Raw genomic sequence first — 11,979 nt, forward strand, 5'->3', positions numbered from 1 at the left:
CTCATAAGCCTCCTGCTAGGTCTGACTCCCAGACCAACACTGACACACCCAAACTCTCTTGCAGGGTTTTTTTTTCTATCCTCCAGATTCTATGGCCATGGGCCACTATAAGATCTGGGCTGGAGGAAACGGACCGGCCCCACTACCTGCCTGCAGTCCGTTTCAAAAATAAAAGCCCATACCGGGTTTTCCTGAATAATTTCTGGGTCAAATAACTTGATCCAGTTCACACTCACTTTTATTTCTTCCCTGTGTCTCACAGGCAACCTGCTGTGAGCACAGGGCACTCCAGCGGATCTAATATGCTTCTAAGCACATCCTGGGGGATACATAGCGACCCTCGCATATGACACCGGTCACTGCCTTACATACCCCCCCCCCCTATGTTCAGACTTGTGGGGTTGAACATTTGTCAGCATATATGGTGCCCGTGACAGGGCATCGGCATTTCCCTGTGACTTCCCAGCCCGATGTTCCACAGAGAAGCTGAAGTTTTGTAGGGACAAGAACCATATGGTGACAGGGGCATTCCTCTCTTTTGCATTTCTCATCCAGAAAAACAACCAGGCAAAAAGATAGAATCGGAGCATATAACTAATGACAACCAAAAAAGACAAAAAAATGCCCCTAAAATATAACTTTTAATTAATAAAGGTAAAAATGACCTAATAGAGTCAGGAGACAGTATTACTTAACCATATAACTTAATACTAAAAAAGGATAGAGGTATCTAGGTGAGGGGGTGCTCTCTCCCTAACTCACCCTACCTTACCGCGGAGGTTGGCACCCTAAAGTCGACATGGCGCCCCCACTCAACGACGGCTCTCCCTTGAGACCCTAATGGGGACTACTTAAAGAAAACACCACCACCAACACCACAAATATTTAAAGTACTAATGTGCTAAAGTGCTTAAATGACACCTGCAGGGTATATTCAGTGTTTGTCATATACCAGTTAATTATTCAGGATTCTCTTGGTATGAATCCTGCTCCCTGGTAACTGGGGGTGCGAGCTGTGAGTAGAGATATTGATGGAATTCTACTCTATATCAAACAAGTGCATTCAGATAGACTAATATATCTTATCATATAGATATCTCAAGATACAAAGATTCTTCAAAAGAAAAAAATATACTCTATAGGATGATAATATTGTTGTCAGCTGCACAACATGTGGTATTCACACATACATTGGTCAATATCAATATGTTCACATCCGAACAGAGGTGGAGTGTCCCATTCAGAGATATTGGTAAGATATACTCAAAACTCCCCAATTCATAGGTGACAATAGCCACAGTAAAAAAACTGCTCACACATATTAAATAAGGGGTGACAATACAAGCCCAGTTACGTAGTACATTGCAGGATAAAAATGATCAGAAGTTCAAGACATGGTCAGAGAAAAATAGTACTAATGGTACTCATCGTTTTGCTGCCCGTCCCAACGCGTTTCCCCCCGGGAGATGGACCGGGGTTCATCAGGGGACCAAAAAAGGGGGCTTGTTTCCCGAGCTGGTGGCTGCTACAATGAGCTACACCTGGCTCTGACCGCTCACTGTGAAATACACACACAACTTTCACAGTTTAGCACATTAGTACTTTAAATATTTGTGGTGTTGGTGGTGGTGTTTTCTTTAAGTAGTCCCCATTAGGGTCTCAAGGGAGAGCCGTCGTTGAGTGGGGGCGCCATGTCGACTTTAGGGTGCCAACCTCCGCGGTAAGGTAGGGTGAGTTAGGGAGAGAGCACCCCCTCACCTAGATACCTCTATCCTTTTTTAGTATTAAGTTATATGGTTAAGTAATACGGTCTCCTGACTCTATTAGGTCATTTTTACCTTTATTAATTAAAAGTTATATTTTAGGGGCATTTTTTTGTCTTTTTTGGTTGTCATTTCTAATCCAGACAAGGGGTGAATGGTCTGTTACCAACCGAAACTGACGCCCGAGCAAATAGTAGTGTAGAGACTCCAAGCCCCATTTAATCGCCAAGCACTCCTTCTCCACTACGCTATAATTTTTCTCTGCCGGGGTCAGTTTCCTGCTTAAATAGGTGACTGGATGCTCATCCCCGTTCACCTCTTGTGACAGCACCGTTCCTAAGCCTACCTCTGAAGCATCGGTTTGCACAACAAACGTTTTCTTGAAGTCGGGGCTGATGAGGACCGGCTGTCCACACAACGCCGACTTCAGGGACTGGAAACCTTCCTCTGCTTGAGGATTCCACTTGACCATCACCGTTTTCTTCCCTTTTAACAGGTCCGTTAGGGAAGCCGATTTACCAGCAAAATTGGGTATAAATCGACGGTAATACCCAATGATGCCAAGGAATGCCCTCACTTGTTTGGTACTTAAAGGCTTGGGCCAGTTTTGAATGGCCTCAATTTTGTTCACTTGAGGTTTGATAACCCCCCGGCCGATCACGTATCCCAAGTACCGGGCTTCCGTGAGACCTATCGCGCATTTCTTTGGGTTTGCTGTTAACCCTGCGGCTCTAAGAGACTCCAGCACTGCTTGTACCTGGGACAGATGGGTATCTCAGTCGGTACTAAAGATGACTATGTCATCCAAATAGGCCGACGCGTAATCTCTATGTGGCGCTAACAGAATGTTCATCAGTCTCTGGAATGTGGCCGGAGCCCTATGTAACCCAAAAGGTAAGACAACGTATTGATAGAGACCCTCTGGGGTTATAAAAGCAGTCTTTTCTTTAGCTGACTCTGCTAAAGGAACTTGCCAGTAACCTTTCGTGAGATCCAGCGTGGTGAAGTACTGGGCCTTCCCCAGTCTCTCAATTAGCTCGTCCACCCGTGGCATGGGGTACAGGTCAAATTTTGACACTTCATTTAACTTCCTAAAGTCATTACAGAAGCGTAATGACCCATCAGGTTTTGGTATTAGTACAATGGGGCTAGCCCACTCACTTCGGGACTCCTCAATGACTCCCAACTGAAGCATTTGCTTTACCTCGGCCGCGATGGCTTGCCTTCGGGCTTCTGGCACTCTGTACGGTTTCATCCGCACCTTTACCCGGGGCTCAGTGACAATGTCATGCTGAATCACTGAGGTTCGCCCCGGCAGCTCTGAGAATACATCTATATTCTGCTGTACCAAAGCTCGAGCCTCCCGCCGCTGCTGTTTTGTGAGGGAATCATTGACTTTTACCTCACACCTGGCTGGTTCCTTGGCCAGGGCCAGAGGGACCTCCGATGGTATGACCGTAGTTGCATCTGTGACCAAACATTCTCGGTCCATCCAGGCCTTTAGCAGGTTTACATGGTACAACTGCTCGGGTTTTCTTTTCCCGGGTTGGTACACTTTGTAATTCACTTCCCCTAGCTTCCCCCGTATCTCATAAGGCCCTTGCCACTTGGCCATGAGTTTACTCTCTGGGGTGGGTACTAGTACCAACACCCGGTCTCCTTCTTTAAAGGTCCTGACCGTATTGTACGGCTCTGAGCGGCCTGGGCATCCAACAGATGCTCCTTTACTATGGGTTGCACGACTGCAATCCGATCCTGCATACTTGCCACATACTCGATAACACTCTTATGTGGAGTGGGCTCCTGTTCCCACGTCTCTTTCGCTACATCCAGCAGTCCCCTCGGGTGCCTGCCATACAGTAGCTCAAATGGGGAGAACCCCGTCGACGCCTGCAGTACCTCGCGTATGGCGAACATTAAATATGGCAATAGCATATCCCAATCCTTCCCTTCCTTGGCGACCACCTTTTTGAGCATGGCCTTGAGGGTCTTATTAAACCTCTCGACTAACCCATCGGTTTGTGGATGGTACACTGACGTACGCAACTGTTTAATTTGCAGCAATTTACATAGCTCCCTAGTCACTTTAGACATAAAGGGGGTTCCCTGATCTGTAAGGATCTCCTTGGGAAGCCCAAGGTGACAAAACATGGCAAACAGTTCACGGGCTATTAGTTTAGCCGAAGTGTGCCGGAGCGGTATCGCCTCTGGATACTGGGTGGCTATCATGCCCTCAGCTGCAGGTTCGGTCTCTGCTGTGAAGGGAGACCGGCACCTTTCACACAGCTCCACTGGTACTACTCACCCTGTCCGTGGCTCCAGACGATCAGCGGCTCCTTTCTCTGCTAAGAACCTGCATCCTCTTGGCAGGTCTCCTGGAAATGCTCTTAGGAGGCGCGCCCCGCTTCCTGCACATACTTTAAACAGCAGAACACCTGTTCTCTATTAAGGCTCTCTGTGCTATGATGCTCTGTGCATAAAAGGCATCCTCCCATTATGGAAGGTGCCTGGACAATGTGTTCATTCTATTGTTTATGGCCCTCTGCTCAGTCCACACTCTGCTGTGCTCTGCTCTGCAAAGTGTAGTTTACTTCTGGTTTTCTAATCCCTCTGTCTCCTCAGTATCCTCCGCTGGCAGTTCCCTATTCTGGATCCTTCTGGACTCCCCGGTTTCCACTCCAGGCTGACTGAGCTGCTCCTCGCAGACCTAACCTGATATTGCTGCTGGCTGGATCAGCCTTTCCGAAACTACACAGAGCTTCCAGGATCCTCTTCACGGATAGAGCTTGAATTCCACCGTCTTGTTTATATGGTCTGTACGGGTCGTCCCTCTGGTCCGGGTACTGCGGCATTTAGGCCATCTGTTGTTGTGACGGGGGAATCCCTGTATAGGGGTACACCTTGCCCGGTGCTCCACTACGTGGTTCAGTGTTGTGGTCCAGAGGGTTCTCCTCTCAGGCACCTCTTTCTGTTTGTTTAAAACTTCATTTAATTAAATACCTTTGCATTTTGAAGCCATTCTCCTGTCTCTTGTGTACCGGGTATACAGCTACCACTGCTCCATCAGTGGTCTAGTGAGTCCACTATATTTCCCCATGCCCTGTGGGCGTAACAGTGGCGTAGTCTACGACTACTAATATGTGCTGATGGCCCCGGGCGGATTTTACTATTGGTCCCACCAGATCCATCGCTATCCGCTCGAAGGGTACTTCTATGATGGGCAGAGGCACTAATGGACTCCGGTAGTTTGTGGTGGGTGAGGTTAGTTGACACTCAAGACATGTGTCACAGTACTTTGTAACCTCAGCATAGACACCAGGCCAAAAAAACCTCTGTAATATGCGCTCTAACGTCTTTTGGCCCCCAAGTGCCCCCCCCAACATGTGAGTGTGAGCCTATGTCGAGCACCGCCCGACGATAGGGTTGGGGCACTACCAGTTGTTCCACCACCTCATCCCGGATTTTATCAACCCTGTACAGCAACTCCTGGTTGATCATCATCCGGGGAAACTCCTTTTCTGCACCAGGTTGTTGTGCCACCCCATTGACCTCGATTACTCTTTCCCTTGCCCGGGTCAGAGTGGGATCCTGGAGCTGGGCAGTCCCAAACTTACCAGGTGACACCTCCAGCTCAGGAATTGGTGGATTCTCTTCCACTTCTCCTGCCAACACCTCTAGGGGAAACCTATCGGGATTACACACTGTCCCTATCGTGGCGACCCCTATGGCAGGTGTCCCTGACTCGGGATCTTCGGGTTCTGCACCCGGAATGCTTTTTACCCTGAGAGGGTTAACTCTGGTCTCCCAGAGGGACCAGAACAATGGCAAGTCTCTACCCATCACAGTCCCATATGGAAGAGTCTTTACCACTCCCACCACATGTTTTATCTCTCCCCATGCCCTGTGGGCGTAACAGTTTGTCCAGGCCATGGACTCTGCTGATACCCGATACTCAGTTCAGAGAGAGCTGGCTACGCTTTGTCAGGGCCAGGATCAGCTAGTTTCCGTCATGCAAACTCTGGATACCCGCTTATCTACTGTACAGGTTGCCGAGTCCACCAACATGACACAGCTAGCAGAGCTCCGTCTGGAATTCAATCGCCAACTTGAGACGCAGACCCGCTTGTTGGACTACATGACCTCTGTGGATGACCGGTTAACTAAGGTACAGCATCTGACGGTTGAGCCCACCATGAGACCCTGTCCTCGTCTCTGCAAGCCTCCTCGTTACTATGGTGACCCCAAGTTGTGCAGAGGATTTCTCAACCTATGCTTGCTGCATTTTCATTTTTTGCCTCAGCATTTTCAGACAGACATGGCCAAGGTGGCTTTCCTTGCCTCTCATCTAGAGGGAGAGGCTTTAGCTTGGTTCAACCCCCTAATGGAGCGGAATGATCCCATCGTGTCTGATCTGCAGGTATTCTTGGACACGTTCCGCAAGATATTTGACGAGCCTGGTCGTGCTACATCTGCCATGGAGTCTTTCTTCAATCTGCAACAGGGCTCGCTCTCGGTCGGTCAGTATACCATCCGTTTCCGCACCCTAGCTTCGGAGCTCCAGTGGACCAATGAGCCTCTGGTCGGAGCCTTCCGACGAGGGCTATCTGGAAGAATTAAGGATGAGTTGGCAGTCAGGGACCTACAAGAGACTTTGGATGATCTCATATCCCTCGCCATTCGGATTGACCTGCGTCTTCAGGAGCGCTCCAGAGAGAGGATCTTCGAGAAGCAATTTCCACATCCAGCATCTTCTTCACCGAAACCTCGGTTTCCGTCTTCTCATGCTCTTGTCTCTGGGGATGGACCCATGGAGCTTGATCGCGTAAAGGTGAAGAGGAATCTGCAGGAGATGCCCGCTAGAAATCCGTATTGTTATAGCGGATGCTTCGCTCCCGAGCAATGCAGTGGAGCTGAGAGGCCAGAAGAACTCTTCCGCCTAGGACAGGTAAGAGAGGTCTCCCTAGGTGAGAATGATTCCTCTCCTCCACTAACTATATCCATACAGTTGATCTACGGAAAGGTGCGGTTCTCCGAGATGACCCAGTGCATTATCTCTGTAGATGGAAGACCCCTGAAGGATTCCATTCTTGGCATCACCGAGGAGGTGGAACTTCAAATTGGAGCACTCCACAGGGAGAAGATTTCTTTCTATGTGTTACCGAATCTTTCTCCACCATTTCTACTAGGTCTTCCGTGGCTGCGTCTCCATGAACCTGTCCTGGATTGGCTGTCTGGGGACATCCTTCGTTGGGGTCAGTCCTGTTTCGATCACTGCCTCAAACCGGTTCGGCCTGGTTCTATCCTGCGGCCTCCTGCAGCTTTACCCGGGTTACCTCGTGCCTACTGGTCCTTCGCAGATGTGTTCCACAAGAAGGAAGCCGAGACTCTTCCTCCTCACAGGCCTTACGATTGTCCCATCGATCTTGTTCCTGGATCTTCTCCGCCTCGAGGTAGGATCTACCCTCTTTCTCCCACTGAGACTCAAGCCATGACCGAGTACATTAAGGAGAATTTGGCTCGAGGGTTTATCCAGAAGTCCTCCTCTCCGGCTGGAGCTGGATTCTTCTTCGTCAAGAAGAAAGATGGATCTCTTCGCCCGTGCATCGACTATCGTGGTCTCAACCTAATAACTGTAAAGAATAGATATCCTCTTCCCTTAATTCCAGAGCTTTTTGATCGTCTTCGAGGTTCCCGAATTTTCACCAAGTTGGATCTCCGTGGGGCTTACAACCTCATCAGGATACGATCTGGGGATGAGTGGAAAACTGCCTTCAACACGAGAGATGGTCACTATGAATATCTGGTGATGCCCTTCGGGTTAAGCAATGCACCAGCCGTCTTCCAAGAGTTTGTCAATGACGTATTCCGTGACCTGCTCTATGTTTGTGTGGTGGTGTATCTGGACGACATCCTGGTGTTTTCTCCCGACTTATCAAGTCACAGGAGGAATGTTCGTCTTGTTCTTCAACGATTGAGGGAGAATCATCTCTATGCAAAGTTTAAGAAATGTCTGTTTGAACAGAGGTCTTTACCCTTTCTTGGCTACATCATTTCCGATACAGGTCTCGAGATGGATCCAGAGAAGGTCTCTGCCGTGCTTAAGTGGCCCCGACCTGAGGGAATCAAGGCCATTCAGCGGTTCCTGGGATTCGCCAACTATTATCGGCAATTCATCCCTCACTTCTCCTCTTTGGTAAGTCCACTCACTGCCTTGACCTGTAAAGGTGCCAAACCTAAGGATTGGACTCCTGAGGCTGAGTCAGCTTTCACCTCCCTCAAACAAGCTTTCTCAACCGCACCGGCCCTGCACAAACTAATGATCAACAAACAGTTTTTCCTTGAAGTGGACGCTTCGTCATCTGGAGCCGGAGCGGTCCGCACACAAAAACTGCCTACCGGTAAGATAGTGACCTGTGGTTTCTTCTCTAAGGCATTCTCGCCCTGTGAACGTAACTACTCGATTGGGGATAGAGAGTTACTGGCAATTAAGCTCGCCTTAGAGGAATGGCGATATCTGCTTGAAGGCGCAGTTCATCCAGTCATCATCTACACTGATCATAAAAATCTGTCCTATCTTCAGTCTGCTCAAAGACTCAACCCTCGCCAGGCTCGTTGGTCTTTATTTTTTGCTCGGTTCAATTTCTCTCTCCATTTCCATCCAGCAGAAAAAAATATTAAAGCTGATGCGCTTTCCAGGTCCTTCCTGTCTGACGACCTTGAAGAGGAGCCTCAGCATATCATTGAACCGTCCAAGATGATCACGGTGGCTCCAGTCAGGCTATCGCAGCCCCCTCCCGGTAAGACCCTTGTAACTGAAAGAGACAAGAGGAGAGTTCTACACTGGGGTCATTCTTCTAAGCTTGCCGGACACGCCGGTCAAAAGAAGACTTTACAATTAATATCTCGACACTACTGGTGGCCCACCTTGCGCCAAGATGTTTTGGACTTCGTTGCAGCCTGTCCCTCCTGTGCTCGTAATAAAACACCCAAGAAACTGCCAGCCGGTCGCCTCCTCCCGCTACCAATTCCGTCTGCTCCCTGGCAACACATTGCCATGGACTTCATCACAGATCTGCCAGCATCATCTGGTTGTACAGTAATCTGGGTTGTTGTGGACAGGTTCTCCAAGATGGGACACTTCACTCCGCTATCTGGTCTCCCTTCTGCTCCTAAACTTGCGGAGCTCTTCATTCTGCATATCCTTCGGCTTCACGGACTTCCACTGCACATTGTCTCCGACAGAGGAGTTCAATTCGTCTCCCGATTCTGGCGGTCCCTCTGTAAGCTGTTGGAGGTCACCCTGGACTTCTCCTCGGCCTATCACCCACAATCTAATGGCCAAGTGGAGAGAGTAAATCAAGTCATCACCCACTATTTGCGACACTTCGTGAATGGTCACCACAGCAACTGGGCGGACCTGCTGCCGTGGGCGAAGTTTTCTTACAACAATCATGTTGGTGAGTCTTCCTCTAACTCCCCGTTTTTCATTGTATATGGACAGCATCCTAGGATCCCGACTCCATTGCTTCTTGCCTCCGGCAATCCTGCGGCTGACTCCCGGGCCAAGGACTTCACAAAGGTTTGGACTGAGACCAGGACCTCTCTGGTGAAGGCATCGGTTCAAACCAAGAAGCATGCGGATAAGAGACGTCTGGATCCACCACCTTTTCAACCAGGAGATAAGGTATGGCTGTCTTCTAGGCACATCCGTCTTAAGGTCCCTTCTTACAAGCTGGCTCCTCGTTTCATCGGTCCCTTTGAAGTGCTCCACCAGATCAATGATGTGTGCTATCGTTTGAAGTTGCCTGCCTCCTTACGGATCCATAACTCCTTTCATGTCTCCCTGCTGAAGCCAGTTGTTCTCAGTCGCTTTACCCAGGATCCAGGTAATATTCCTCCTCCTGTCTGTTCCGAGGATGTCTATGAGGTGAAGGACATATTGGCCATGAAGAAAAGAGGGGGCAGGTCGCTCTTTCTGGTTGATTGGAAGGGATATGGTCCTGAGGAGAGGTCCTGGGAGCCTGAGGAGAACATTAATGCCCCGGTCCTTCTTAGAAAGTTCCTGGCAGGTTTGAGGAAGGGGGGGCGTAAGGGGGAGGGTACTATCATGCCCTCAGCTGCAGGTTCGGTCTCTGCTGTGAAGGGAGACCGGCACCTTTCACACAGCTCCACTGGTACTACTCACCCTGTCCGTGGCTCCAGACGATCAGCGGCTCCTTTCTCTGCTAAGAACCTGCATCCTCTTGGCAGGTCTCCTGGAAATGCTCTTAGGAGGCGCGCCCCGCTTCCTGCACATACTTTAAACAGCAGAACACCTGTTCTCTATTAAGGCTCTCTGTGCTATGATGCTCTGTGCATAAAAGGCATCCTCCCATTATGGGAGGTGCCTGGACAATGTGTTCATTCTATTGTTTATGGCCCTCTGCTCAGTCCACACTCTGCTGTGCTCTGCTCTGCAAAGTGTAGTTTACTTTTGGTTTTCTAATCCCTCTGTCTCCTCAGTATCCTCCGCTGGCAGTTCCCTATTCTGGATCCTTCTGGACTCCCCGGTTTCCACTCCAGGCTGACTGAGCTGCTCCTCACAGAACTATCCTGATATTGCTGCTGGCTGGATCAGCCTTTCCGAAACTACACAGAGCTTCCAGGATCCTCTTCACGGATAGAGCTTGAATTCCACCGTCTTGTTTATATGGTCTGTACGGGTCGTCCCTCTGGTCCGGGTACTGCAGCATTTAGGCCATCTGGTGTTGTGACGGGGGAATCCCTGTATAGGGGTACACCTTGCCCGGTGCTCCACTACGTGGTTCAGTGTTGTGGTCCAGAGGGTTCTTCTCTCAGGCACCTCTTTCTGTTTGTTTAAAACTTCATTTAATTAAATACCTTTGCATTTTGAAGCCATTCTCCTGTCTCTTGTGTACCGGGTATACAGCTACCACTGCTCCATCAGTGGTCTAGTGAGTCATGTGTCACAGTACTTTGTAACCTCAGCATAGACACCAGGCCAAAAAAACCTCTGTAATATGCGCTCTAACGTCTTTTGGCCCCCAAGTGCCCCCCCCAACATGTGAGTGTGAGCCTATGTCGAGCACCGCCCGACGATAGGGTTGGGGCACTACCAGTTGTTCCACCACCTCATCCCGGATTTTATCAACCCTGTACAGCAACTCCTGGTTGATCATCATCCGGGGAAACTCCTTTTCTGCACCAGGTTGTTGTGCCACCCCATTGACCTCGATTACTCTTTCCCTTGCCCGGGTCAGAGTGGGATCCTGGAGCTGGGCAGTCCCAAACTTACCAGGTGACACCTCCAGCTCAGGAATTGGTGGATTCTCTTCCACTTCTCCTGCCAACACCTCTAGGGGAAACCTATCGGGATTACACACTGTCCCTATCGTGGCGACCCCTATGGCAGGTGTCCCTGACTCGGGATCTTCGGGTTCTGCACCCGGAATGCTTTTTACCCTGAGAGGGTTAACTCTGGTCTCCCAGAGGGACCAGAACAATGGCAAGTCTCTACCCATCACAGTCCCTTATGGAAGAGTCTTTACCACTTCCACCACATGTTTTATCTCTCCACATGGGGTGGTGTTGTGAGTTCTGTTTTTGGGCTCCCTCTGGTGGTTACTGATGGTACTGGGTGATTTGTGTTCTGCTGTCTCTGGTGTCCACCTGTTCTATTAGGATTTGGGAGTTTCCTATTTAACCGGGCTTTCTTGTCATTTCCCCACCGGCTATCAAGGTTATCAGAGTGTTTTGTTACCTCAGCTTCTGGCTTCAGTGATCTTCAGGACAAGCTAAGTTTTGATTTTCTTGTTCCACGTTTTGCTTTATTTTTGTCTTGTCCAGCTTGCATATAATTGTCTCTTTGCTGCTGGTTGCTTTAGTGGGCTATAATTGCTCCTCATGTTCCATGAGTTGGAACATGAGTTCAAGTAATTACAGGATGGTTTTTTGAAGGGTTTTTTGCTGACCGCGCAGTTTACTTTTGTATCCTCTGCTATCTAGTTTTAGCGGGCCTCATTTTGCTGAATCTGTTTTCATACTGTGTATGTGCCTTCCTCTCATTTCACCGTCATTATATGTGGGGGGCTGCTATTTCTGTGGGGTATTTCTCTGGAGGCAAGAGAGGTCTGTGTTTCTTCTAATAGGGGAAGTTAGATCTTCGGCTGGTGCGAGACGTCTAGGATCAACGTAGGCACGTTCCCCGGCTATTGTT

Source organism: Ranitomeya imitator, chromosome 4, assembly GCF_032444005.1.
Source record: "Ranitomeya imitator isolate aRanImi1 chromosome 4, aRanImi1.pri, whole genome shotgun sequence".
In the NCBI taxonomy this organism is placed as follows: domain Eukaryota; kingdom Metazoa; phylum Chordata; class Amphibia; order Anura; family Dendrobatidae; genus Ranitomeya; species Ranitomeya imitator.